The sequence below is a fragment of the Camelus ferus genome, chromosome 6 (genome assembly GCF_009834535.1).
Source record: "Camelus ferus isolate YT-003-E chromosome 6, BCGSAC_Cfer_1.0, whole genome shotgun sequence".
NCBI classification, from domain to species: Eukaryota; Metazoa; Chordata; class Mammalia; order Artiodactyla; family Camelidae; genus Camelus; species Camelus ferus.
The window spans coordinates 75,707,820-75,734,596 of record NC_045701.1 but is presented as its reverse complement, the minus strand read 5'-3'; the positions used below and the strand labels follow the sequence as shown (position 1 = coordinate 75,734,596).

Genomic DNA, 26,777 nt, shown 5'->3' with positions numbered 1-26,777 from the left:
GTAATCTTTATGTACCTAAATGTCCACCAACAGATGACTGAATAAAGAAGCTGTGGCATATTTATACGATGGAATACTACTCAGCCATAAAAAAGAATAAAATACAGGATCCTCTTAATTATTTTGATATCCAGTATGTATTATTATTTCCATCTTACCAGCACAGAAATTGATATTAGAGATTTAGTACAATTTTCTACAGGGTGAGAGAGATGAAATTGGGACCCAAGATTTTGCTTGAAAACCCATGTTCTCAAAATCCATTGCAACGGCAATAATAGAAGAGAATGGGTCACAATCTCAATTCTAAACTTCTTATATTCATCAGTGAATAAGTGGAGAAAAATGTCTTGCCTGTTTTCTTCCTTTTTCTCAGAGTACCTCTAAATATCCTTGATAAATTCCTTTAAGCTTTTTCATCAAACCCCTTTCCTCACATATACTATCACAGATTTGCAGATAGTTTTCTTAAGCACAATCCCACAACAGAAGCACAATGCAGAAACTGAAATACTTGTTATTATTCAGGTTCTCAACCACCCAAACAGATGTGTACAAACCGAGGTCGCAATCCCAGAGAGAGAGCCATAGAATTTTAGAGCCTGCTCAATAGAAAAAGAGAATTGACCATTACAGTGTACAAAAGTTATCTGAAACTAGCCATGCGAAGTCATAACAGAGTGCTATTTTCTGGGTCAGTTACCATAACCAGTGCTAAACAGTCATTTTAATTCTATTACTAGAGTCAGAAGGTACCAGGTGGTTCCTCAGCTCCCTTTACTGATTTATGGAAACCATCTGTAAACCTGAACTCATACCTTATTCCAAATTTACATCACTATAGCTCACCAGCATTTAGGGTTGTTGTGAGGTAGGCTTTACCCAGTTTATTGCCAACAGGAGTACTCATGGCACTTCTTCTTAAATAGCATCAGTCTTGCCTGATGTGGCAGGTACATTCCCAGAAAGGATATGGAAACATAAGAGTCCTTAATCAAATGTAGGGAAGACTCTTTATAGAAACAAAATTCTCTCCCTCTTTCTTAACAATGATGGGTCACCAAACTGGTAACCAGCCCTAAAGCTTAAAATCAAAATGCATTCTCACAACATTCTAATGGAAAATAAGCAGTACTTTTTAAAAGAAAATGCTGGATCTGAATATAATTCTAATCATTCTATGGATATGAGCAAAATAAATAAATATATATATATATATATATATATATAAGAAAAAGGCTCTATAACATGAAGAAAAGGGAACATGAACTCAAAAGGCAGAGGCAAAATATGTGTTTGAAATATACTTATTGCAGAAAGCATAAATAAAACTTAGCCCTTATTTTATGCTTATAATGAAGTAAAATATGAACACCCTATGAAGCAAAAGATAAAAGAGTAATATCCTCAACAGACATGAAAATGGAGCTGAATGAGAGGCAGGAAGTAATAAAGTGGGAGGCAGATGAGGTAAAAAAGAACATTGACAAAATGAAAATTCTAACAGAATTTGAAAATGTATTAGAAATAGTAAGTTGACAGTACAGAAAATAAGTAAAACAGAAGACAAATCAGCTTGCCCAAATGCAAAGAGAAAAGGACAAAGAAATTAAAAGGACAAGAAAAATAATGATAGCTTTGAGCAAAGAATAAAGATGCAACTTATAATTTACTGGAGAAGAAACGAATTATACTGAAAGAGAATAAAAAAATCAAAGGTATAATGGGAGAAAAACCTTCCTGATGTGAAAGATCTGAATCTGCAAATTCACCAGATATCAGATAACACTGATGAAGAGACCAAAATCTAGCTCTACCCCATGAAAATCTTACATTTCAAGCATAAAGGGGAAAAAACCCAGTAGCATTCATCACAGGAATGAAATGTTGGCTACCAGGCAACCAAAAATCAAACTGGCCTCAGATTTCTCCTTTACAATATAAAATGCCATAAACAGAGGCAGGCTGGCCATGAAGTTAATAAAGTTTAAGCTTCAAGACCCCACCCTTGCATGGTGCCTTCCGAAATAAATCTTAATTTTCGTAACTAGTTTCATGTTGCCGGTTTTGTATCCTTTTTCTGAAAGAGCTTCCCTCAAATTGTGCCTGCTTCAGATTTCACAAAACCTAGATCTGCCTCCGGTCAGAAGACAGCAGGACAACAACTATAAGATTCTGTCCACAATAGGTTGTGACTGAAGAATTAAAACCACAGAAAGTGAGAATTCTAATATGAAAAGTAAGGGATAAAGGAAGGTAGGAACGGAGTGAGGATATATTAAAATTTGCAGTGCCACACAAAGTGTAAGATCTGTGATCACTCTTGTATTTCAAAAGATTCACCAATATAAGAGATTTACCAAAATAAAGATTTCAAGAATGAGTAAACTGTCATTTTAAAAAAGCAGGGGAGGGGGGAGGGTATAGCTCAAGTGGTAGAGCGCATGCTTAGCATGCACAAGGTCCTGGGTTCAATTCCCAGTACCTCCTCTAACCATAAATAAATAAATAAACCTAATTACCTCCCCCCACCCAAAAAATAAACAATGAAATTTTTAAAAAGCAGGGGGTAGGGTTGTTGATGACTGGCATTGAAATCATTAATGTATGAAATTAAGTCTAAAGAATCACTATAAATGTGGTTACAAAATATAAGAAAAATGTCATAAACACTGAAAAGAATACATAATCAATATTCTAATATAATTATAAAAGTAGAAAGCTTTGACACAGGTTGAGATGAGAGCTTACAGATTCAGCAAGAGTTCTACGTGGTCTTAAAATAAATTCCAGACATTCTTCTTTTCCAGCTTCAACCTAACCTTAATCTATTTCTCCTGAGAAAAACACCAGCTAAGAGGTCATCAGGGTGACTGATCATAGAAAGAGGATTTGAAGCCTGGGATTCTGATGATGTCCCCGAAGACAGCAGAGATACAGGACAATTTCCCTCTGAATCCAAGGAAATCCTGCCAACCTGAAGCCAAGAGACCTGGAGCAAGGTTCTGGATCTCTTATTCTCCGACAGGGCTTGTACTGAAGAAATCCCTGGAATCCAAGGAAGAAAAGGGGGTTCCAGCTCCTGTTTGTGGTCTTGGGAAAACCTGCAGATTTCCCTGTTTTATGAAGAGCTGTTAGAGGCACTACATAGGTGGACTGGGTTCCTCCTTGACTCTGATGACTCTGAAGCTGGGAATGGTTGCAACCAATGAAATCAGGGAGCAAAGACGCTTCCTCCAGGTGTTCGCCAGAGGACTGACAGCTTGTCACTTGCTCACCCTTGACCCACAGGGAAGGAACGGGTGCTGCCGTGCCAACCATCATCCATGGGCTCGCTGCCTCTCAAAGTACTCACTAGAAAGCTAAGTAGAGCACAGGCAAAGGGAATTAACAATGCACCCAAGGGAACCCAGCAATCCAAAAGCAGAAGAAAACACACTCCCAGTTAGGTACCTTCAAGGGAGATAGGATTCCTGGAGGACAACGTGACTTTCATGTTTATAAAGTGAGTTTGTTGATCCAAGAAAAGGATTGTGTTTTTGAAAACTAAATTAGTGACTTAGAAGATCAATTGCAAGAAATATCTCACAACCCAGAGGAAATGTACTCAGAGAAGGAAATGAAAAAGGAAAGATACAATTTTTAAAAGTTGGACAAGTAATGGGAGTTTCAGGAAGAGAAAAATGAATAGCCAGAAGATCGGCAAAAATAGCCAAGGAAGTGTTCCTGGTGGGAACACTTGATGCTGCAGATTAAAAGGGCTGAGTTCCAGAGGGATGAGGACGGGAAAGAGGGAAAGAAAGAGGAAGAGATGGGGGGGCGGGGGGAGACAGACAGAGAGAAATAAACAAAAGGAAAAGAATAAAAGTGTTGTGGCCTGAATTTATTACCCCTCAAATTCATATGGTGGAATTCTAATCCCCTGTAACTATCTTTGGAGATAGGGCCCTTAAAGAAGTAATTAAGTTAAACGGCATCATTAGGGTAGGCTCTAATCCAATATGATTGGTTGCCTTACAAGAAGAAAAGATTAGAACACAGACATGCACAGAGAGAAAATCATGTGAAAGAACAGAGAGAAGACAGCCACCTATAAGCCAAGGAAGGAGGCCTCAGAGTCAACCCAGACGACATCTTGATATTGTCCTTCTAGCCTCCAAGACCACGAGGAAGTAAATTTCTAACATGTCAGCCATGCCGTCTGTGGTACTTCGTTATGGCACCCCTAGCAAATTCATACAAACACTAACATTACATTTTTCATCTGTAATTTTAGATGCTAGAAAACAGGAGAACAATACCTATTAGTTAATGAGAGAAAAGGATTAGAACAAAATATTCTTATGCTCAGAGGAAAGAAGTCTATTTGCAGATATATAAAGGATTCTGAGACCATATCCCCCGCAGAACCCAACTGAGGGAAATACTTAGGAAAGGACTCTAATCAAATAAGTGAACAGAACAGATGGCAAGATAAGGACAACGACAAGGAGAGAAAACAGCAGTAGGCAATAAACTTTGAATGGATAATGACAGTCATTAGGAATTTGTAATATTAAGAATTCTTGAACCAGAGGAGTCACATAGCAAAGCTGAAACTAACACTAGTGTGGAACTAAAAGCATAAACTATCGCAGCAAAATCTATGACTTGAGATGGAGCAGGGAATCACAACCAACAGTTTGACAGCATGTTAATAAAAATGGCATAGACACTGCTTTAGGCAATTCATTTAATTAAATCGTCACAACTCTGTGAATAAAGCTATATTATTATCACCTTTTTACAGATAAAGAAACTGAGGAAGAGAAAACAGCTTGCCCAAGACTGCACAGCTAGAAAGTCACACTGGAGTCTGCTTTTAACTACGGCACTGCCCTGCCAAGAGGAGAGAATTAAGGCATTCTAGCGGATGTCTACATAAAAGGTGTATGGGGAGGTCAAAGTGATCTAAAATGTTTAATTGATTGTGCACATTTGAGTGTACACATGTAATTTAGTGAACAAACTGGGGCAGTTTTAAATTAAAGGGGCACAATTACTAATTATGCCAGGAAAATAGAAATAAACCAGGATTTGCATAAGCAAATCAGGACATATAATCATCTTGTATCTTTAGGTCTCAACTTAATGACTGAGAGCAGTAAGTAACCTTGGTTGACAGATATGGTTAATTTCTTTATTTCATATAATAGTAGAGAAATATAAATTCAATTATGCATCTCAGGAATAGTAAGATTGCAAAGATTGTAGAAGGGAAAATTACCGAGAAACTACTAAACATGGAAAGAAAAGGAAATCATTGGTAAGTTGATCAAACACACAACAATAAAGAATAAGCAAGAAAAAGGAAAAACAAAGTAAGGTGGAAGGAATAAAACTAAGTTTTTCAATTCTTAAATGTAAACCACCTTAATTTTTTTCTAATAGAGAATGTAAGATTAGAACAACAAATGAAAATATGCTAGATATTTTTATAAAAATAAAATACATAAAACGAAGCAAAAATATTTTTTTAAACAAGAGTATAGCACTAACCAAGAAATAAAAATTTATAAAATACAATGTGCCAAAATTATTCTGCTCGTCAAAAGACACCACTGGGAAACTAACAGGCAAGCCACAAACTGAGAAAAAATAAAAGTAATACATATATCTGACAAAGCACTAATATGCAGATCATGTAAACAATTCCTACAACTCAATATTAAAAGATAAAAGAACAGCTTTAATAAGGTGGAAAATAATAGACATTCCACACAGGAAGATACACAACTTAGCAATAAGTAAATGAGAAAGTGCTCATTATTAACAGCCATCAGAAAAATCTAAATTAAGCCCACAGGGAGTTGCTGTCACACACCTACTAGCATGGCTAAAATTTAAAAGACTGACAAAATCAAATGTTAGTAAGGATGTAGAGCAAACTGTCATACACTGGGGGGAAAGATGATGTAACCACTTTGTAAATCATTCTAGGATTTCCCCACACCTACCTTATGATGCAGCATTTCCACTCGGGTATTTATGCAAGAAAAAAATGAAAATATATGTCTACAAAATGACTTGAATATAAATGTTCATAGCAGCTTTATTTATAATAGCCAAAAACTGGTAATATACCAAATGTCCCTGGACAGTAGAATTAAAAAATTGTGGTTTAGTCACACATTGACTACTACTCAGCAAAGGAAAGCAATGATTTCTTGATAATTACAACATGGATGAAGCTTCTTTCAAGAAAGAAGCCAGACACATACCTTAATTAAGTCTACAGGCAAAACTAATCTATGGTTAAAGAAATCAGAATATTTGTTGTCTTTGGAAGAAGGGGTAGGGATTGATTGTAAAGAAACACGAAATATCTGCGATGATGTACTGTAGCTTAAGAATACACGCACTTAACTGTTCTAGCTCTCTTATTTCATGAGTCCTTGGAGCATGGTGTAGATGAGGAAGAGGTTGTAAAGTCAGGCAATCAGACCAGTTACCACTGCATGTGACATCCAGGCCATACTGAATCCATTTCATACTTTAGGAAGAGGGATTCTGTGAGCACTCCAGGGGCTTGCTCAGTAAGGAGAGAGGACAGATCACTCATGTTCAACAGCAGGCAGCCAGCCCTCAAGTTACCTTGATAGCCGACGGCAGATAGCTGCCGGGAAGAAAGACTACTTAGTGAGGGCTGGTGCCCAAGGACAGTCACAACTCAGCTATGGGGTTCTTGACATAGCAGGGATCAGAAAGGGGAGGGTAGACAAGATAGACAAACTCTTGGCTTGTCAAAACAATGAAAAATGAAAACAGAATAAACACAAATTAGAAATAAGAAATGATTTAGAAAAGAGAATACTTTTTCGGCTGAGTTTCATGTCAGCACCCATCTCCTTCACCTTGTGCCAGATAGCCAAAGCCCAGAGATGGATGTAAGAGAAAAGATTACGGCTGGAGAGCCAGGTAGCAACCTCTCTCCCTCACCATGTCACACTATGGCTTTTGGTCCAAAGAGGGATTTCTCTATCCATGGCTAAGGAAAATGAGAGCCACGGGGGAAGAGATGGGGAAAAAAAAAGTGGAGGATTCCATAAGGAGGGTCTCAGGCCCTCCTTCCCCCACACAGCTGTTTACATTCAGCAAGAGTCCCTGGGTTTGGGGGGGGTGGGTCAAGTGAGTGTGGGGATATTGCTCTTCGACCACCTCATGCACCAGCTGGTCTCAGAGGTAGCGTAATAGTTACAGGCACCAAGGATGGCACAGAGCAGAAGGTTAACAGTGAAGGGGCCCTGCCTGCCAGACCAAGTGCATCTCCACAGCTTCTTGTGTTGACCAACAATCAAAGGTCAGACCTGGAAATGTATGTCTAGGCAGATTCCTGTGTGGACATAACGACCCTGAGAGCTGCTAGCCTCCACCTCCCTGACACACGCAAACGTGGCCACAGCAACATGTAAGTCCTCCTAAACTTGCACCTGAGAGAGAACCAGCTGAAGGAGATTTGGAAAAAAGTTAGGTTGTAATATAGAAGAATATAGAAGAATAAATCCTGTGTTATTCAAGTCTTTCTTTCAGTTTCTTGTCAATGCTTTCCACTTACAGAAATGTGTTTTAGACAATATTATTTGTTTAATCTCACTCTCTTGCCAGCAAGACCTTAAAGGTCTGTGAATCATAACATTTAATACTGCTTCTCCACCCCTCCAACCCACACCCCCCACCAAGAATTGTTCAGGTATGTAAGGACAGGAGAGAGACAGAGGGAAGAGAGGCAAGGGGAGGAGAGCAGGGGGGAGGGCTTAGCCTGAGTGTTCAGATCTGCCGAAGGGACAATGTTATGTAGCCCTAATATCTTATTAGCAGCAGAGAGTAATTGAGAAAGGCAAAGGTCTTCAACGAATAGAGGAGAAACCTAACAGCCTTGCAATCAGATCATCTCAAAGTGAATTCCTAATTTTGCTTGAAAAATTATTAATTTCCACATCAGAAATATGCATATTTTAAAATTAAGAAGTCTGTACTTTTGCTCTAACTGGCTTCTACTCCTTAAAGCCACAAGTTGGACGTTAGTCCTTGTTACCTGAAGTTCAAGGGTCAAAAACTAATACCAAGCCAAAAGCCGAGTAATTTCTTAACAATATAATTAACACAGAATGGAATGTACACCTCTGATCAAATCTACAAAAAGTCCAGCTAAATATTCATCTTTCATCTATAGATATAATTGTGTTTTATACTAAAGGTATATATTTTAGAAATGAAAAAATAGATTTTTTTTATTGTGGTATAGTCAGTTTACAATGTTGTGTCAACTTCTGGTGTATAGCACAACTCTTCAGTCATCCATAAATATACATACATTGATTTTCATGTTCTTGAAAAAGTAGATTTTAATGATGTAAAGCATTTTTCACCATTCACCACTTGTGGACAGCAATGCAGACTGTCACTTGGTTTTCTGTTTCAAATTCACCTTAAAGGGTTTTGCAACTATATTTGTAGCAAATAGTTCATCACAGGACCAATCTATTTTCTGCTGCTTCTAATTGAAAAAAATGAAAAATTTTAATGAAGCAAATTTCTTTGAAACATAGGACCATGAATAAATAATTTCCATGAGAAAACTGAAAAAAAAAAAAATACTGAGTAACTTATATGCCTCCAACCTTTGTGCTAGGCCAAGATTCAGAACACAACTTGATTCTTAAAGAAAGTACTGGGTCAAGGTTATGGTCACCAATTCCAGGCACCACCTTGGAAATGCAGATTAGAAAATCTAGCAGTAATGGAAGAAAATGTTAAGTGGCTTAATTTAAATTTTTATAGAGGGTTGGGGCACAGGTAAAGACAGTCACTATTCTGGGCTGGCATTAGAAATGCAGAGAACTGGCCTAGAAAATAAAGCTTTATTTAATAAGGAAGTCTTGCTAAAGGGGCTTTTGAAGATAATCTTCATTAGAATTCCAACCAAAGGAGAATAAAAGGAGACTATGTGGAAAAGGAGGCATCAAAGAAAACACTATCAACTTACTTTCCATAAATATACTTATAAGGGAGTATATTTTTTACACCATAAAATACCAAAACCACCACAGAAAGCCACTAAATAGAGATTCTTCTTTGTCTGATCCATAGCTGTCTGTAAATATTAATCCTGGGTAGTTGAAGAGCCCCATGGGGGCCTAAGACATGAAGGAGACAAAGAAGCAAAAAACAACTCACTAGCTCAGTGCATTCACTTCATGATGAAGAGACGCTGCTTTAGGACAAGAAGTAATGATTCCCCCAACCAGAAAATCCAGACAAACCAAATGTGATTATTGGACCGGAGCTGTTTGGCAAGAATTCTCAAATGTAATGTCCTTACCCACATGTGAACATGGAGAAGCCACTCAAGGCACAGCTGCTTCCCTTTCATCCCAAATGAAAGTCCTGGAACCCTAGGATTTGCAATTGATTTTGTTGCAATACTAACATAAAAGCTGGGAGACTTCTATTATGATTTACCACCACCCACTCTGGTATGCATGACCAGGATATATGAGATTATGAAGGGAGTTGAAAAAAAAACAGGTATATGTAGGCCCTGAAAAATCCAGATTAGTAATCTACAAAGGGTACAGTACCCTGGTTCCAGACTAGATGTTTTGAATATGGCTTTAGTAAGAAAATCTCAATGCAATATTTCACTATTATCTCAATGTCTTTTAATATCGTAGCAAAAAAATAATAATAATACAAAAAGAATCACTTGCTACCATCTTCATCATCTTTAAAGAGACACACATTTATTCTGGGAGATTTCCATACCCTATTCTTGCAGCTCACCATCTGGGGATCCCTAGAGTTCTGCTCCAAAATGGCAGAAATTGTATAATCTTACTAGAATATAAATTCCAAGGAGGGAGAGTTTCTGTATTCCCTGCTAAATTCCCAAACTTAACACGTATCAAGTGCTTAATAAATATTTGTTAATTGCATGAATAATCAACTAAAGGAAGTGTACAGGCAAAATGTACCGAAGCTAAAAATTTTCAGTATCACTTGACATATCTGGTTGATGAACCTGTAGTATGTCAAAGGAAGAGCTGTAACATTGCTCAGTCATGAACAATAATAGCAAAGAAATATGACCTGAGTAGCTAGAATTTTGAAACACGGATGCTCAGAAAGCTCCCCTGATTCTGATTCAAGTCACCCTAAATATATGAAAATAAATATCCAGAAAATTCTGGTACTGAGCATGCAAAGATAACCTTGTCCCTTAGAGCTTCCTTGGACATTGTCAGAGATGCTTTGATAGACTCCAAACCAAGACTGTCTTAAGCAATAAAGACTTTTCATTTTCTCACATGATAAAAAGTCTGCAGATAGGTGATCGAGATTTGGAGAAACTGTTTAGGAACACTATCAAGGGCCTAGATTCTTTTCTATCCTTCTGCAAGATTCTCTTCAGCATATTGGTTCTTCATCTCTAAGCTTTTAGCCTCATGCTTTCAAGATGGCTGACATAGCACCAATCATAAAATCTTTGCACAGCACTTCATAGCAGAAAAATAGAACCAGCCTCATCACCATCTCTTGTCTTACCAGACAGCAAAATCTTTTCCCAAATTAACACAGTAGATTTTCTTCTATGCATCATTGCTTAAGACCTGTTCTCATGCTTGCCCTTAAAGTAAGCACCAGCAAAGGGAATTGCATTATGCTGCCTCCTTTAGACAAAATATGATTCATCCTGAGGTTGGGAAGTAGTTCACCTTTCCTAGAAAAAAAAGTGAAGCTTTTATGATAAAAAAGGTGGAATGGGAGTTAAGGCTAGATAGGCAACTAAGAGTGACTGCCTAGATCCCGAATTACTTTTAGAGCCTTGTGTGGCATGGATTTATACCTTGGCTCCTTCTGTCCCTGTAAGATTATCATCTCTCTTATTCTCACATTAGTCCCTGAGATAGACTGAGTGAGCCTCAAACTCTCATTGTAATCAAAGAACTGAATCTATACACTAGGGAAAGGGAAAAGAGTCATATTTTTTTAGAGCATATGTATTTATAATGTATATGCATAAAAATATGTGTATCTATGAGGGATGTGTGTGTGTGTGTGTGTGTGTATATACACACACACAAATAAAGGTTTACATCAACATCTATCTTTATGGCTGAACTTGGAAAATTACATTGAACACTAACACAAAGCGTTCCCCTCGTTATGTACCTACTCAACTATGTGAGGGACTATGTGATGGCTTCAGTCTATTTACCCAGGGATTTCCCAACAATCAGCACCACTGAAAATAATTACAATTGCATTTAAATAAATGCTAACTATCCCAAAGCTAACAAAGGGTGGAATTAAATCCAATTCTGATTTCCTCTCCTTTAGTCTGGAAAGAGCTGTTTCCACTGTTGTCCACTACCCTGGAAGCTCTCATTTGCTCTGAAAGTCGTTAGACTACAGTTATCGGCTAATGAGGCAGTAAGTGTTTGGAAGCAGCCTGAACTACTTCAGCATATCCGAGTTAAAATAAGGCAAATTACTAGTGAAATCAAATTGGTTTAAACAGTGAAGTGAGTGTGAAAACTATTCCCCTGAAAACTAGTATTGGGTCGAATTGCTGCACTGGGACAACTGGGGACGACTTCAACTTGCAAGCGAAAAATGTTACTTTTAATGAATTTCATTCTTTAGAAGGCAGTATATGTTCATTACCCTGGAAGTCCAAAGGTTTTATTCATAGAAGAAAAAAAAAGATACCCAGAGAGGTAATAATACATCATTCCCCCACTAGAGACAAAATTTATTATCCACACTGGGACATGCTGGGGAGAGGAAAGGGGAGAGTATTAATAATTACAATGGGATAACACATGTAAAATAGGGTGTTCGCTCACCCTTAGTATCTGATGCCTTTAGGAAGAGTGTCAAAAGCATGACAGAAGAAGGGAATCTCTACCTCCATACTCATGAAAAGCTAGAAATCCACTTCTTTAGCACATTTTGGAGGGAAAAGAATCACATGCTAGTTAAATACTTAGTTACATGGTATTGAGGTCAAAGAAAATTAAGCTTTCTTCACTTTTCCCTCTCCCACCCACATACAAAATGTCCAATTCTTCTTTTAAGCAAATAGTAGGCCACTATTAACAGAGATATAATATAAAAAATATCCAACTTCAGATACAGGGATTCAATGACTCAAACCCTTGGATGATTAGTGGAATCTGGCCCACAGATGTGTTCTGTTTCACTTCAGAGGGTTTTTCTTTTTTCTTGAATTTGAATTACTTGCCAGGATAGAAAGAAAGATTAGAATATTTCACTTACACACTTGCATTTCTATCTTGTCTTCAACAACACGATCTGACAACGGGTCTACACTTCTGTGCATGACAGTGAGTGGTAGAGCTGACTAGCTGCTCGCTCCTTGTCTGGATGGTCTTAGAATGAGAGGAGGAGTTGTGCACAAAAGGGTTTATGGGAAATATTCTTGGGAGATACACTGTGAGAAAGGGAGGAAGGCGGAATTTGGTAGAGGGAACTGTGTTTGTCTTTTAAGGTCTCAGGCAATCCTACGAGGAGCTCTGGAGTGGAGACGGGCCTTCAGGACTGTCCCCCACGGAGGCACAGTGTCACTTGTCTCTGGAAAACTCAACCTGATTTGGTCGCTAATCCTGAACTTCTCCTGTTAATTGACCTGGCTTCATACACCGAGAGCACAATTAAGGGATCCAGCCCTTTGGGACCAAATCATAGGCTCCATTTCTCACCCTCTCCCACCTGATAGGGGAAGAATACAGATGTTCCCTAGATAACTAAAAGCAGACTTCTCCAATATTCCAGGTATTTGTTTGTTCCAGACTTACGGGATTAGTGCATAAGTGGACTACACGACATGGGTTGTATTAATTACCTACTGCTGCATAACGGATTACTCCAAACATCAGCAGCATAAAACAGCAAACATTTATTATCTCACAGTTTCTGTTAATCAGGAATCCAAGCCTGGCTTCCCTGGATGCTTCTGCCTCTAGAACTCTTACAAGTTTGCAACCAGGACTGCATTCTCATGTGAAGGCTCAACCGATGGAGAAGCTGCTTATAAGCTCACTCACGTGGTTGCTGTCAAGATTCAGCACCTCAGAAACTGTTAGGCTGGGGCCTCAATTTCTTCCCGGCTATTAGCCTGGAGTGTTCCTCAGCTGCTTGCCCCAGGGCAGCTCACAGCATGGCAACTGGCTTCCACCACATCAAGCAAGCAAGAGGGAGCCAGAGTGCTACCAGGACAGGAGTCATCGACCTGCTGTAGCTTCATTTTGGAAGTGACATCCTAACACTTTTGCCTCATTCCATCCATTAAAATCAAGTGACCGGATCCATCAGACAGCTGAGGGGAAGGGATTACATAAGAATATGCATACCAGGATATGAAGATCATTGGATGTTATCTCAGAAGCCACCTGGACCTTAACAAGAAGCTTACGGTCTAGTTGGAGACAGAAGAACAGACATACACGTTAAATGCTGAATAGCCATGCATATGGTAATAATAAAACTAGATGAAACTAAAAAAAAAATTAAATGAAACTACAAGTTTTGTTTGTTTGTTTGTTTTAGGAGGCAAAATATATATGGAACACCAAGGGAGAGGTAAAGGCAACTGGTGCCATTTTAGTAGGTTAGGTAAAGAACTTGCAATGAGCTGCAGTAATCAGGGAAGGCTACATGCAGGTGATGGGCCTGGAGGTAAGTCATTTGAATGGACAATTATGGTCACAGTTTCCGTAATTAGAACGGTATTAATCAAGGATCCTTTAACAACAATAGGAAAGACAAGATGCACAAATGTGACCCAGACATGCGGCATGTGACCGAATGCCGACAATTAGCTTAGATATGTTTCTAACTGCAGCCCCCCTCTTCTTGATTATAAAGCCTAGTAAGACTCCTTTAGATCTTGCCCTTAAACAAAAGACTAAAGAGTAATGCAAAGAGAAAGGTTAGGATGGGAAAAGGATACAGAAAATGGAACCGGAACACTTTCGATTGATTGTACGTGCAAGGCACTACAGCTTCAGCGCAGGAGTCTGTAGGTTTCTCTCCAAAATGGCATGACCGGTCCTGAGCCTGCTACATCTTTAGATAAGAATAATTAATACTAAGAGCTTGTTATGTGCCAGACACTGTTTCAGTGCCTCGCATCTCAGTTTGAGAGTGAACAACAGCACATGAATCAAGTCGACTGGCCGCTCTCTGGTCTTCCCTTTGCTCCCTTCTCCCTGTTTATATGTTTCTTTCCATTCAAGCCAGAGACTCTTTCTTCCCTGAACCATTAAACTCACTCTCCAGAGAGTCCAGACTCCAGTCACTTACAGCTCAGTGTGTTCTTAAGTCACACCTAAGGTACTTTCATTAGGAACCTTATTACTGACTTCCAAATGAAAGGCATTTTTTCCTATAAAAGATATTTCAGGCATCCGTGGGCACATAGGAGCCATATTTCCCATTTGGAGGATCAAGGGAGTGGTTATTTCAGTTCCTGAAATGAAACCATATGAGGAATCACCTACTCATCAGGCTGGCCTTGGACTTGACCCATGTAACAGGCATTTGGTTAATAAATAGGGCCTTTCAGTCATATACACGTTGACCTCCTGATCTGGCCCAAAGGGGCCACTGTTTTCCATTCACTAATGAGGGAGACCGGCTTCTTCCTGCGCCAGTTAGAAGTGTAATATTTTATTTCTCTTTAAATCCCTAAAACCTGAGAGAACAAAGTTGTCAGAAACTCCTGCTGGTAAGTATCGAAGACAATCTGAGCCATTAGAGAAAAATTTTGTTTTTCCTCTTCCCAGGGAAGCTAGGCAGGGTCATATAACAAGCCGGCTGGAGGCCTCTCAGTGGCTGCAGCCCCTGCACCCTCTCCCCCGGTCTCCCCTGTGAAATGTGCAGGCTTGTGTCAGGGCTGACACCGACTTTTCAAAAGCCCCCACTTTTCCTCATTAGGAAGGAGAAGCCCACCCATTTGTGTCCCCACCAGGAGAGTCCAGTTTGCAGCATTTTGGTTTGCAATAAGCTTTTTCTAGAAGGGGTTGAAAAGGAAGTGAAATGTTTACTTTTGATCTAGGGTGATCTTTCTGGGCTCAGCCTCTACACGTCACTACCTTTGACAATCAACAATGAACAAGGGATTTATGTTTTGAACATTTGCTATCGAAGCTTTTTTAATCATATTCCTGTTTAAAGCTGTGTATGTAACTGAAAGAAACAGGAGGGGCATTTTAAAGGGGAACTCTGTCCAACCACAAAACTTTTTTCCCTTATGAGCAGTCCCGATCACACTAAAAACTTCAATCAAGAGGAGCCACTATTCTGATCCTAAGTTCTTAAAATTCCGTGAGACTCAGGTACTTGAATCTTGGTCTCTGGTTTGGCTGGATAAATGGTCATGATCTGTCTGCTCAGTTCACAAAGTGTTATTTTTAATTGGACTCTGTATTTCCAAGATGAGAAATGTAAAGATGGCTAACTCAGCCTCTACAGAATGCAAAGCAGGAGAATCACTGGGCCGTGAGGGGTGGGTCCACCCATCTTGCCATCTAACATTTTGGATTCTCTCCATTAGTCTTTACTTCTCCCTGAACATACAAACATGCATCCATGCTATCATTAGTCAGGAAGAGTCTTCACCTTGGCTTGGCTAACATTTTCTGGGCTTCCGTCCAAGAAGAAAAAAAAAAAAACCTTACTCCACTTTTAACAGTAGGGCTTCTTCTCACCTCTGCAGAAGCTAAACATCACACAGTTTATGGTACCAGCCTTTGAAAAAAAAAACAAACCCTATGTTTTCCTAACTAAAGGGAAAGAAAGGTCAATATAAATATTGAGAGGCAAGAAATGGCTTTTGGCAGCCAAGCAAAGTGAGAGAATGAAGTTAGCATTTGCTTAGTACCTACTGTGTGTTGAGCACTCTGTTTTCATTTTCTCAAGAGAGGTTCTTTTTAGTTATTGTTTTGTTTTTTGTTTTTTGGGTATTTTATGGTCTGCACCTGATCATACATCAGTACTTTTTTTTTCCTTAGAGCAATATTCATCCACTCAAATTAGTGTTTCTGCCTCAATTGCTTTATTGGCTGTGAAGAATGAATTCAAAATGTTCGTGTGAATAGAAAAGGAGAAGAAACATTGTAGAATTTGTCAGGACAAGAGATTTGCAAGCATTTTTAACCAGAAGAAAAAGGGAACTCATGGTACTCTCTGTCATGTTAATCATAAGATAATGCACTCTTCTTTCAACAGAAGTTCTCATTTCTGGCTCTGATTTAGCATAAATCAGATTTCTAACCCAGGGAACTAGGTTATAGACTAAAAAATGTGAGTCTGTGAGAAGACTGGATCTCTATAATAGTTTCCTTCAACTAGTAAAACATTTACCAAGACACAACTCAAAGCAATTATTTATAAGAAAAAGAAGGAATTTAAAAGACACTGTAACGTGGAATAAGGCAATTTTTAACTTCCGTGTTTATCAAACATAACATAGTGTCGGACACTACTTGAAACATGTCAAAAATATCCTTATTTAATCCTAAAAGTGGTAGTGATGTTTTATTCTTCATCTCATAATTGAGGAAATTGAAGACAGAGATTAAGCAAATTGCCCAATGTCTCTTAGCTGCTAAGTGTCTGGGCTGGGATTAGAACAAGGCACTTAAGTCTAAAGAATCGATACCTTCAATCACCGTGTGATCTGGCCTCTATTCTAAGATGACTGTAAAATACAGAGCAGATCAATCAAAAGCCTTTTATACATACAATGAGAACACAAAACTCAAGCTGCATAGGCCTGTATATTTGAATGTGAGGCCACGGATTGCAGCTGAGACCTGAAAAGCCAGGACAACTGGCCAGCTGCTTGAGAGAGAAGTCCGGCAGTCCTAAAAACAAAGGTCCAGTGTTGAGACTCCCCCGTGAAATTAACAGAGCGTTCTGCAAAGCCACAGAGAGCCTGAACGTGTTTGCTGTTCTGGTTTTCATGCTTCATGAACAATGGTGGACCTGAATAAAGCCTAGAAACAGTTAAGGAGAAAGGTAACTTTGTATCTGTTGATAAGCCAGGAGTGTAAGACAGCAAGTGTTCAACATAGAAAAGTGGAGAGGGAAAAATCAAGCTCAGTGCTTTTGAGTGAACACATCAGGCAAGCAAAGCAGATTCTCCTTCCCCAGGAGTGCTAGTTTCTTGAATATGCTGACTCAGGAGGTAACATAATCCGAAACTATAACAATGTTTGGAAAAAATAAGTCTAACAAGAGGAGTTAACTTCATAGGTGACACATTAATAGTGAGTTACTAGAAGAAGCTGGTGTGCCTGGCAAGCATCTTCTCTATATCTTACTTTGCTCTATCCTTTGTAATTCTAGGGTTAAAATGTCTGTAATTTCAGGAATTCGTTTGCAGCCTCATTTAGAATCTCTCTCGTCCCGTTAGGCCCCACATTAGACTATAAGCATCTGGAGAGCACAGACCCGATCACCAGCACCCTTGCATTACTCATAGCATGCTCAGGTATGTGGATATTAAGTACTCAGAAATAATCATAAAAATAAAAAAAAAAAAGAATGAGAATCCCAACTCAAAGTTAGAACATTGGGTCTACATTCAAAAATATTAATTTCATTTCAGACTCACCTACTGACTGGCAGCCCCATACATCTACTCTGATCTTTCCCCTGAAATGCATTATCTTACTTCCTACCAAACTACAGATAATCTTGCGGATTATCTGTAAGAGCAGAGACAAGAAAGGTTTCTAAATTCTACAGAAATATCAAGCAAGATTTGAACCTGTCCATCCAATTCAAAAATTCCTGCTTTTTGAGCTTCACCAGGCTACCTCTCTTAGAATCCTCACTACCCTGAACCTACCTTGAAAGTCCAAGCTTTGCTTTTGACTTCTCACCAACCTTTCTGCCCCTCTTCTACCCCTTTCCCAGGAACACCAACAAGGTGCCTCATAGCCCCCGCGCCTGCAGGGGATGAGGTAGGAAAGAAGGGGTGGAATGATCGGTCGATATGCTACTTGCGCAGAGAAGAGTTAACACAGCCGACTGCATGTATGCGAGGCCGCTAGCTTGGCCCTTGGCTGACATCTGGAAACTGGAGTTTTGGAAGTGTTCCCATTATTTCCAGAACTGATAAGAATGGCTCGCTGTGCCTAAACTATTTGCACAAACAATACAGCTTATTCTGAACACCTGCTTTTTATTCTGGGAGTCTGGAATTTTAACATGTCAGGCAGAGGGTACCTACATGATTAGTCCACAACTTAAAAACCTGGATATTAAGTCTCTAATAAGCTTTCTTGTGAAATAACATTTCACATACATTTTCACAGCTGGTGGCTGGGGAAATGAAGAGCATCCTTGTATGACTACGCTGGGAGAGGCTTGAGCCTGGTTTCCTCCAGACTTGGCTCCACATGCCTTTTCCCTTTGCTCATTTTATTTTGTATCTTCTTGCTGTAATAAATCTTAGCCATGTCCACTATGTTCTGAGTCCTGTAGTCCTGTGAGTACTCCCAGCAAACTATCGAAACTGTGGGTGTTCTTGGGAGACCCCTAACAAACTACTGATGGCAGCTCTGCTGAAAATTTTCTTGGAGGAAGAGAGAGGATTGAAGAATGAAGTTTGGAGACTCTCTGGAGATTCCTAGAATAATTCCAGGGATTATTCTGGAACTCTGTTGCCCACACTATGCTGTTTGATGTTTGGGGGTGGGGTGGGGGAGAAATTCCCATTATCCTCAAGAACATTACACTTTTTCTTAGCTATAGAACAAGGTTTTGCTGGCACTTCAAAATGGCCAGAAAGCAAGGATACAGTGTAGCCTCCAGCATCTGTCCTTAAGGAGATAGGCAGTGTGAATGCTCTAAAAACAGTTTCAGAGTGTTTACAAACCATGGCGTCCTCTGGGATGGGAAAGCTCTCTATAAACTAAAGGTGATCTGCCTGCATTTTGTTCTTAAAATAAACATGCTTTTGATTTAAAAAATGGCCTTTCTTGCTGTTGAAAAATTTCAAGAGAGTTTCCTTTTTCTCCACCCCCTATGATTAAAATAAGCACGTATCTGGATTTGTGTGTCTAATGACAACAAAAGACATAGTGGGGCCATCACCAATATCTCAATCATTGGAACATCTCCTGAGGAGCAAAGCAGGGTAATGAACGTAACTGCATCAGAGAACACCGGGGAGGACAAAATTACCTTCACAAGGAAGAGGAAACTCTAGAAACTTTTTCCCCATCAATATCAGATTGGAAGAAGCAAACTGATAGATTAAAGGGCTATAGACTGAGTTCAATTTTCTTGATGAGTGCTGTTGAATTAGTTGTTATGTGGAGGCTTTTTTTTTTTTTTTTATCGTTTTTCTGCAATGCAATAAGGGTTGCATGGATTTTATCCAAACCAGGCTAGGGAACTAGGGCTTTCTACATCTACTGCCAGATTAGATCCTTGCCTAATAAATGAGGTTTTTGAATCTTGACTGCGGCAATTTACTCCAGAGAGTTTCCTGCTGTCAGTTTCTCTAGAGTGGGAAGACTGGGAGGGGGGAGAGGGAGGAAGGTGGGGGGACAGCCTTATTACTCCCAATATGCTCTGTGCTGTTGCGCCTGGCTGTGCATATGCCGGAGACTCACGGCATATGGCCCAGGGGCCGCCAGTGGCCCGCTTAGCAGCTGTCTCCAGTATATTTTGACATAAAAGCCATTATATTTTTGGCTGGCTAATTGCTTTTTATTAAACAATTGTTGGAAGTTGGCTGATAACTTTTATGAATTTAAAATGAAAGCCTCGCTGAGAACTTCTGAAAGCAAACAGTGTTGGTCCACCTGGGAAAATCAGAAAGGGCTGACATTTCATCTGCCAAAGAGAACTGGTATCCAGCACAGAGGATGACAGTTTCCATTTCCCAAAGTACTGGGTTCTCCTGAAAGGCCAATGCATGGCTCTGGGAGAGGACAAATGAAATGTTATCCTCTTTAAGGTCTGCTGGGGAAATAGAAGTAAAACAACAACAACAACAAAATCTTCTCCCAACCCAGAAATCCTCTCCATAAAGATAGTAGGAAAAAAACCACTTTTATTATTGAAAAAGCATTAACCAGAATGCAATGCTCACCACAAGCAATCCAGGGAGAGTTTGCAAAGACAGAAAGAAATTCATCCTTTTATAGAGCCAAGCAGACATAGCCCATTACATGTGCTCAAGATAAACCATAACTAATCCTCACTAAGAGGGCTGGACACCACCATTTGTCACACATAATTCACCCTAACTACACCCAGTTGTTGGGGTGACCATCTCTGTCGGCCACGTGACTTTATCCAAGAGGGAGGAGTGAGGGATATTGATGGCAGGAGGGAGTTTTACAACTTGTTACAAGGCACCCACTGAAGTTAGTCCCATCCTCCCCGAGAAACTGGGAGGGAGGGTGACATCTCCTTTGATGTTTATGTTTCAAAGAGAAGGCCCCCAGGTCCTTGAGAAAGACAATCCTGGGTCACAAGGCTGACAAAGTCTTACTGTTTCTAAAAAGGATGCATTTCAAAGAGACAGAGAACATACTTACATTTATGAATTTTCCAAGGTAAATGTCCTGACAAAAGGGACAGGAGGAAAAGCGCTTCCTTTGTTTTCAACAGAGAGAACTGAGTCTCTTATTTTTCACTCATATTTGTCCTTGCAGGTCTTATTTTCCAATGATAGGTATTAGGGTTTCTCTAGGGACCAGGCTGTACCCCAGATTCCCAAACCACTGGAAATAAAATTAAAGGCAATGAATTATTTTGCTCGTTTTTATACCTAAGTCCTTCTTAAGAAAGAAAAAGAAAGGCAAGGAGGGATTAAAGAGGAAAAAATATAAAGAAAATAAAATGGAAATGGCATGGCAGTTCATGGATTTTTTTTCAAGTTATTTAGCAATTTTTAAATGGATCTCAAAGGTAGAGAGGAGAATTGACCTTAAAAAAGGAAAAATGGAGAAGAAACACAGATTCTGCCCTTAACTCCAGTCCCAGATCCCCTAAATGTTGACCACAGGGGGAAGCAGGAAAGAAAGTATAAAAGACTTTGGAGCAATTCATCACCAATCCAATAAAAACTCTTCAAACTGCAGGTCCTATGGGCTTATCACTCCAGGCATGGTGAATTCTCCAGTCCTCTATGATACCAAGTCTTTCTTTTTAGGCCCTCCTCCCTGGGCCCCTCTACCTGAAACAATTCCTGGGCCTGCCCCATCTCTATCCACCTCTTCATCTAGTTAACTCCTTCTCACCCTTCATGTCTTAGCCTCAATGCCATTTCCTCTGAAGCCCCACAGGTTAGACCCTGTCTTACTTGCTCCCATGGTCCCCTGTGCATTCCTTATGTAACACATCACACTTGCACTCACAAGTAAGTCAATTTCAAGTGCGACCAGAGGTCCAGGCAATAGCACAGATGAGGGAGGCAGTGGGGATCTGAGACCACAGCAGCACATGAGCTACCCACATAAAGACCTTCAACTCACTTTTTTCTAAAAGGTGCACTGGACACAACACGTATCAGCTGTTCAAATCAACTAAGCGGTTGTGGAGCTATGGCAAGGGAGGAAGAAGGCAAATGCCCAATCACACAGCAAGAGTTAAAGGATGGACTCTGTTGGGGAAACTTGCAAACTGAGGCTCATCCAAAATAAGTCTACTGTCCCACATTCATTTGTCATCCCTCAGAGAGCCTGCAGGGGCAAGGGAGAAGCTTGTGGACACAAAGTTTCTGTCCTGGGAGGGATGCGGGACGCTGCCCTCCTGCTGTTCTGCCTTCTTATAGTACAAGCAGGAGAGCAACCTCACTGGTGGAAAAACACAAAGACAGGAAGTAAGTCCCAGGCAGTAGGTGGAGGGAGAGAGTACCAGCCTGCAAAGAACTGTCAGAGTACCAGCTGCCAGCACCTGGCAACCTTGGGAGAAGGCAGAAGCTGGCTGCTGGAGGGTGGGGACCCCAGCCCCATAAGAAGGTGTGTTTGGGTGCAGTGCCTCCCAGCAGGAAGGGAGAAGCTAGCCTTTTCCCAGACGCAGTGACTTTCCAGGATCATTCCTCAATCCTCCTCCTCCCTCTTCCACGGTGAGCCCCTAGCCCATACCTCTGATTGCTCTGTCTTCCTTTCCCACGAGAGTGTATCATTTCTGCCTTTACACAGTTGAAATCTTGGAGCCTCCGTGCCTGGCATGTAGTAGCAGCAGAAAAACATATATATGGAATAAATGAAGAATCATCTTCATAGTTTAAAGTAACCTAGGCTTGCCAGCTGGATGTTTTACTGTCTCTCAAAAAGTTGTCCTGTGAAAACTGCAACGTGGGAGGCAGGAAGGAAAGCATTCATTGTTATCTGGTTGTTATGACTTTCCCCGCCCTCCCCCTTTCAGTCAAGCCTCCTTTATTCTCCAGGGCTTTGCCCTATCTCATTAATGTTAATATCTCACCTTTCCTCAGCTCTCCGCAGTGATGGGACGTCTATTCCACTGCCTAATCGCTCTTACTCTTCATCTTTCAAAATGTCCACCCTAAACTTTTTCCTCTGTCGCTTCAGGCCATTTCATGCCTCTTCTGAGACTTAATCATCTTTCTCTTTGCCTGGGTTAGCTCAGAGAAGTAGACTGAAAAATGCAGAAAGGCTTTAGAAAAATAAAGGAGAAATCCTGTATTGGGCACATTCTTACATCTGGTAAAAGGTTCATTCATCACTCATCCCCCTTTTCCACTGGGAGTTGCAGTCCTCCTGGTGCAGGATTTAATGTCAAGTCATGAGCAGGGGAATGAATAGATCTGCCTGCCAACCTGATCCCCGTATAAAATTAGAGCTGAGAGCCTGCGATTTCATCTAAATACCCAGCCTGCTTGCAAAAGACCAGAACTTTTCTATCAAGGTCACCCTCCCTTCAGATCAATAAGCAGAGGAGACTGCAGATGTTAAGGACCCGTCTGGGTCAAGTTAAGACCACAAGGGAAGCCTTAAGGAGGTGAGAGGGTTAAGACCTGGAGTTCACAGGCGTTTAGATCTCAAATATTTCTCGATAACATAGAGCATTTAGCTTCCTCAGACTGTACCTGCGTTCAGGCTATTTGAGTCTGGGAAAAACCATAAAGCAAACCATCAAAACAGGACCGTGACCATTACCACAACCCGGGTGCCGCCATTACTGAGCTGTTCGAGGCACCCAGAGGCAGTTGACAATGAAGCCGAGTAGGAAAGCAATCATATGTGAAAACTTCAGTCAGGGAACAACTTCAGATTGCTCACCCTCTGATTAACTGCTTTAAAAAAAAAATGGAGTTCTAACTTTATATTCCATCCCTCACTTTGAGTCACGATTGTCCTGTAAAATGTCTTTATCAAGCATGGGAGGGACAAAATTAATAAGCTCAAAGAATGCCTGGTGTTCCTTCAGCCAAACAAAGCAAGCAAGAAAATAGTTTCTCAGACATAACTATTAAGGTCAAGGCAGGGACTGGAATGCAGACACTGACATTCTTAATGATACTCAAAATGTGTAGCCTCAGGAGAAGACCAGGCTAGCAAGAAGCCACAGAGGGAAGGAGCAGAGAGAAGCCATACGGTCAGAAAATAAACAGTTACTCCTCTTTTTGTCTAAAGAGTCTATGTCAATAATCTTGATAAACTGAGAAGAGGAAGGAATCATGGGCATAGGCTGTGACTACTGTATTTATTCTTGTTTTGCTCTTTCCCAAAAGAACACTGGAGGTTGCACTCTGAGCTCACCTTTGAGAAAGGCAACATAAAAAGGCAATTTCAGAACAGCAGGGCATGGCTTCTGACATCTGATAGACAGCCTAAATGCATTTTATCTTATCAGCCGCTCTCAGTCTCGCTCTCCTTATTTTTCTTTCGTCCCCTATACAGCCATCTTTTGCTCTTCCTCAACTCCCTGATTCCCACCTCGCCCATGGCAGATTTTAAAAGAAAAACATGTTTTTATTAAAGTCATATACAAAGCATCCCTGTGTCCCTGGACCCTCTGGCGTGTGTACATATTGATTTGCTTTGTTTTAGAAAAGAAATTGGTGGTGTATTTTGTTCCCTATCTGGACACCAAGAAAATTAAACTGAGTATCTTCCTGTCAGTTGCCACACAAAAAACATGACAATCAGCATGGCTTTTGTGGGGGGAGCCCTTTGAATGAAAAGAGTTTCAAATCTGTGTTTCAAGAATGTTATCTAGATGGAAAGAAAGATATTCTGATATGATCAAAATTCAGCTCAGTGAGAAGAGAAATACAAACTATGACCAAGGCACCCCCCCCCCAAAAAAAGGGAAATCCGGAAATAATGAAATGACCCAAATTATTCAGAAGAGCCAGCAAAATGGAGAGGGACAAGATGGAAGATAATGCTTCGTGAATTATCTGATCTAGTTACATACATCAATCAGATCCAAGAGAAAATTGGAGGTGGCTGGAGGTGGGGAGAGATGGAGACAGAGACAGAGACACACAGAGAGAGAAGTACTGACAAATATCAAATTACTCAAATTAAGGGTTTGTTTAATTGAGCTCTGCCATTGTCATGACTGAATGACAGCAAAGTAAAGCTATATTTTGCTCAGTGTGATAAAAATGGATATTGTCCTACTGTTTACTACTTTATTTCCAGAGATGATGGGAGAAGGAGGAAGCCTAGCACAGATTTTGGAGTCAGAATGTCAAAGCACAGATTTTGGAGTTAGACCACAGAGACTCAGGTCCCAGCTCTGCCATTCACTGGATTTGTAAATTTGGACTTTGTAAACTCACCTCTGCAAGCCTCAATTCCCCATGGCATCTAGTTTAGCCATTTAGAAACCATTTGTTTTACTTAATTATTTTTTTACATGTGGTGAGAATTAAATAATAATCCGTGAAAGCTTTTTGCAGAGTTCCTGGGGCATGTGCATGCACACACATACACATCACCACTCAGGGAGTGCCACCTGCCATTATTATTATTATTATTATTATTATTATTATTATTATTATTAGCACTTTTCAGTATAAAAGTCTTGATGAGAATAGCATATCGAGGACAAACTGAATGAACAGATCATTGTGAAAAGAGCAGAAATATCTGTTCATCTTTACAAACTGTGCACATTTACTAAAGGTAAGCAGCATTTTTTAGAATTTAAGGTATGGGTTAAGAAAAGGTAAGTATGTATCTGCAACAGGAAACAGAAAGCAACGGAGGGATACAGCAGTCAGATTAGTTCATCTTTCACACCTGCTTTGCAGATTTGCAACTTTACATGCTATAAAAATTTTCATTCTAAAAAAAAAAAAAAGAATTTAAGGTATGGGTATGTATACATCACAAAGAGCATTTTTTTTCCTCCACAAATTTGTTGAACAAAGAATTACTTCTAACATCTACTTTATGTTACAGAAATGTGTCATTTTAGTAACATTATCAGGTAATAAGCCATTCGGTGAATAAACGAATTTTTTAAATGTGAAAAGGTAAAACTGTTAGGTAGAGAGCCAAAGATGGAAATGGAGATTTTGTTGGGGGGCAGGGGAGAGAGGAGGAGAGTTTTAATAGAAATCATTTTTTAAGGCAGTAAGTACTTGGGTGGGTTCTAAAATATAACCTTTCCTGAATCACACATCACTGATACCACCACGAGCGCCTGCTTCGTGCTAGCTCCTGTTTTTCCTAAATAGCAATGTTCTCAATGTACAGCGCAGTGGAGTAGGAAGAACTCTCTGCCCAATCAGAGTAGCCCGTAAGCGCTACTACCCTTTTTTAATTCTTTCAACATCATGGGGATCTTCTATGTCCCCTCAGCCTCTTAGTCACATCTATTTTGTTAGTTTGTTTAGACAGTGCTTACTGAATGTCATGTGTCAGGGACTGGGCGGAGAACACAAAGACAAACAGGACACCATTAACCGCACTAAAGGAGATTCCAATGTAAAGAAATACACAAACATCAGTTTTTATGTCTTATCCTACACAGCGTGTGAGCTTCTTCCTCATTTCTCTCCCTACCACCCCTACTTCCCCTCTCTCTTCCTTGTTGAAGGCAAGGAAACCAATTAGCTAAGCTGGTTAAAATTACTTTTTTTAATGAAAGCAAGCACATTTTGAGTCAGGGGCTCTCCTTTTAGTAAAGTACATGACATTTATTTTTAATGACTTTGATGCATCTGGTTTAGCCGTTTAGAAACTATTTGTTTTACTTATTTTCTCTAGTGTTCCAAGTAGATGAGGTTGCCAGAGTAGTGACCTCTGGATAAGAGAGGAATTTGTATATTATAGTAAATAAAAGCCCACGCAGTTGGCCAACACTTCCAAATGAGAATGTATCATAAAGGCTGAATAATAAGCAAGGTTCATGGTATGACTAAAGTAGCTTTGGCAACAGACTGTCCTCCAAATTCTCATTTTACAAATTGGTATCTAAGCTTAGAAGAGTCATTTTGTCCCAGATTACACACATTTTTAAACATTAGCATTTGAGGGAAAATAAAAGGAAATACTACTTCAAACAACAAGTACATCATATTAACCCCTCACCCCTAAGAGGTTGCATGGGCTGCACATACGATTAGGTTAAAAAATGACTCGGGGATAGAGGGCAAGATGGAAGAATGGCTAAACTTTTTAATCTCTTTAAAATACACAAACAAAAAAAATGGACAATGCAATTAAAATGTCAAACAAAAAAACTCCTCCACTGTTGTAAAA

At 39.8% G+C, this 26,777-nt stretch overlaps 1 long non-coding RNA gene across 1 annotated transcript in view; it reads right to left on the bottom strand.

The window, feature by feature from the left end:
- Positions 1-22,356, bottom strand: part of LOC116664373 — an 88,017-nt gene extending 65,661 nt beyond the window's left edge. Inside the window, exon 1 of the long non-coding RNA XR_004320885.1 lies at positions 22,179-22,356. This is a non-coding gene — a long non-coding RNA (uncharacterized LOC116664373). The remainder of the gene's footprint in view (positions 1-22,178) is intronic.
- Between the last annotated feature and the right edge of the window lie 4,421 nt (positions 22,357-26,777).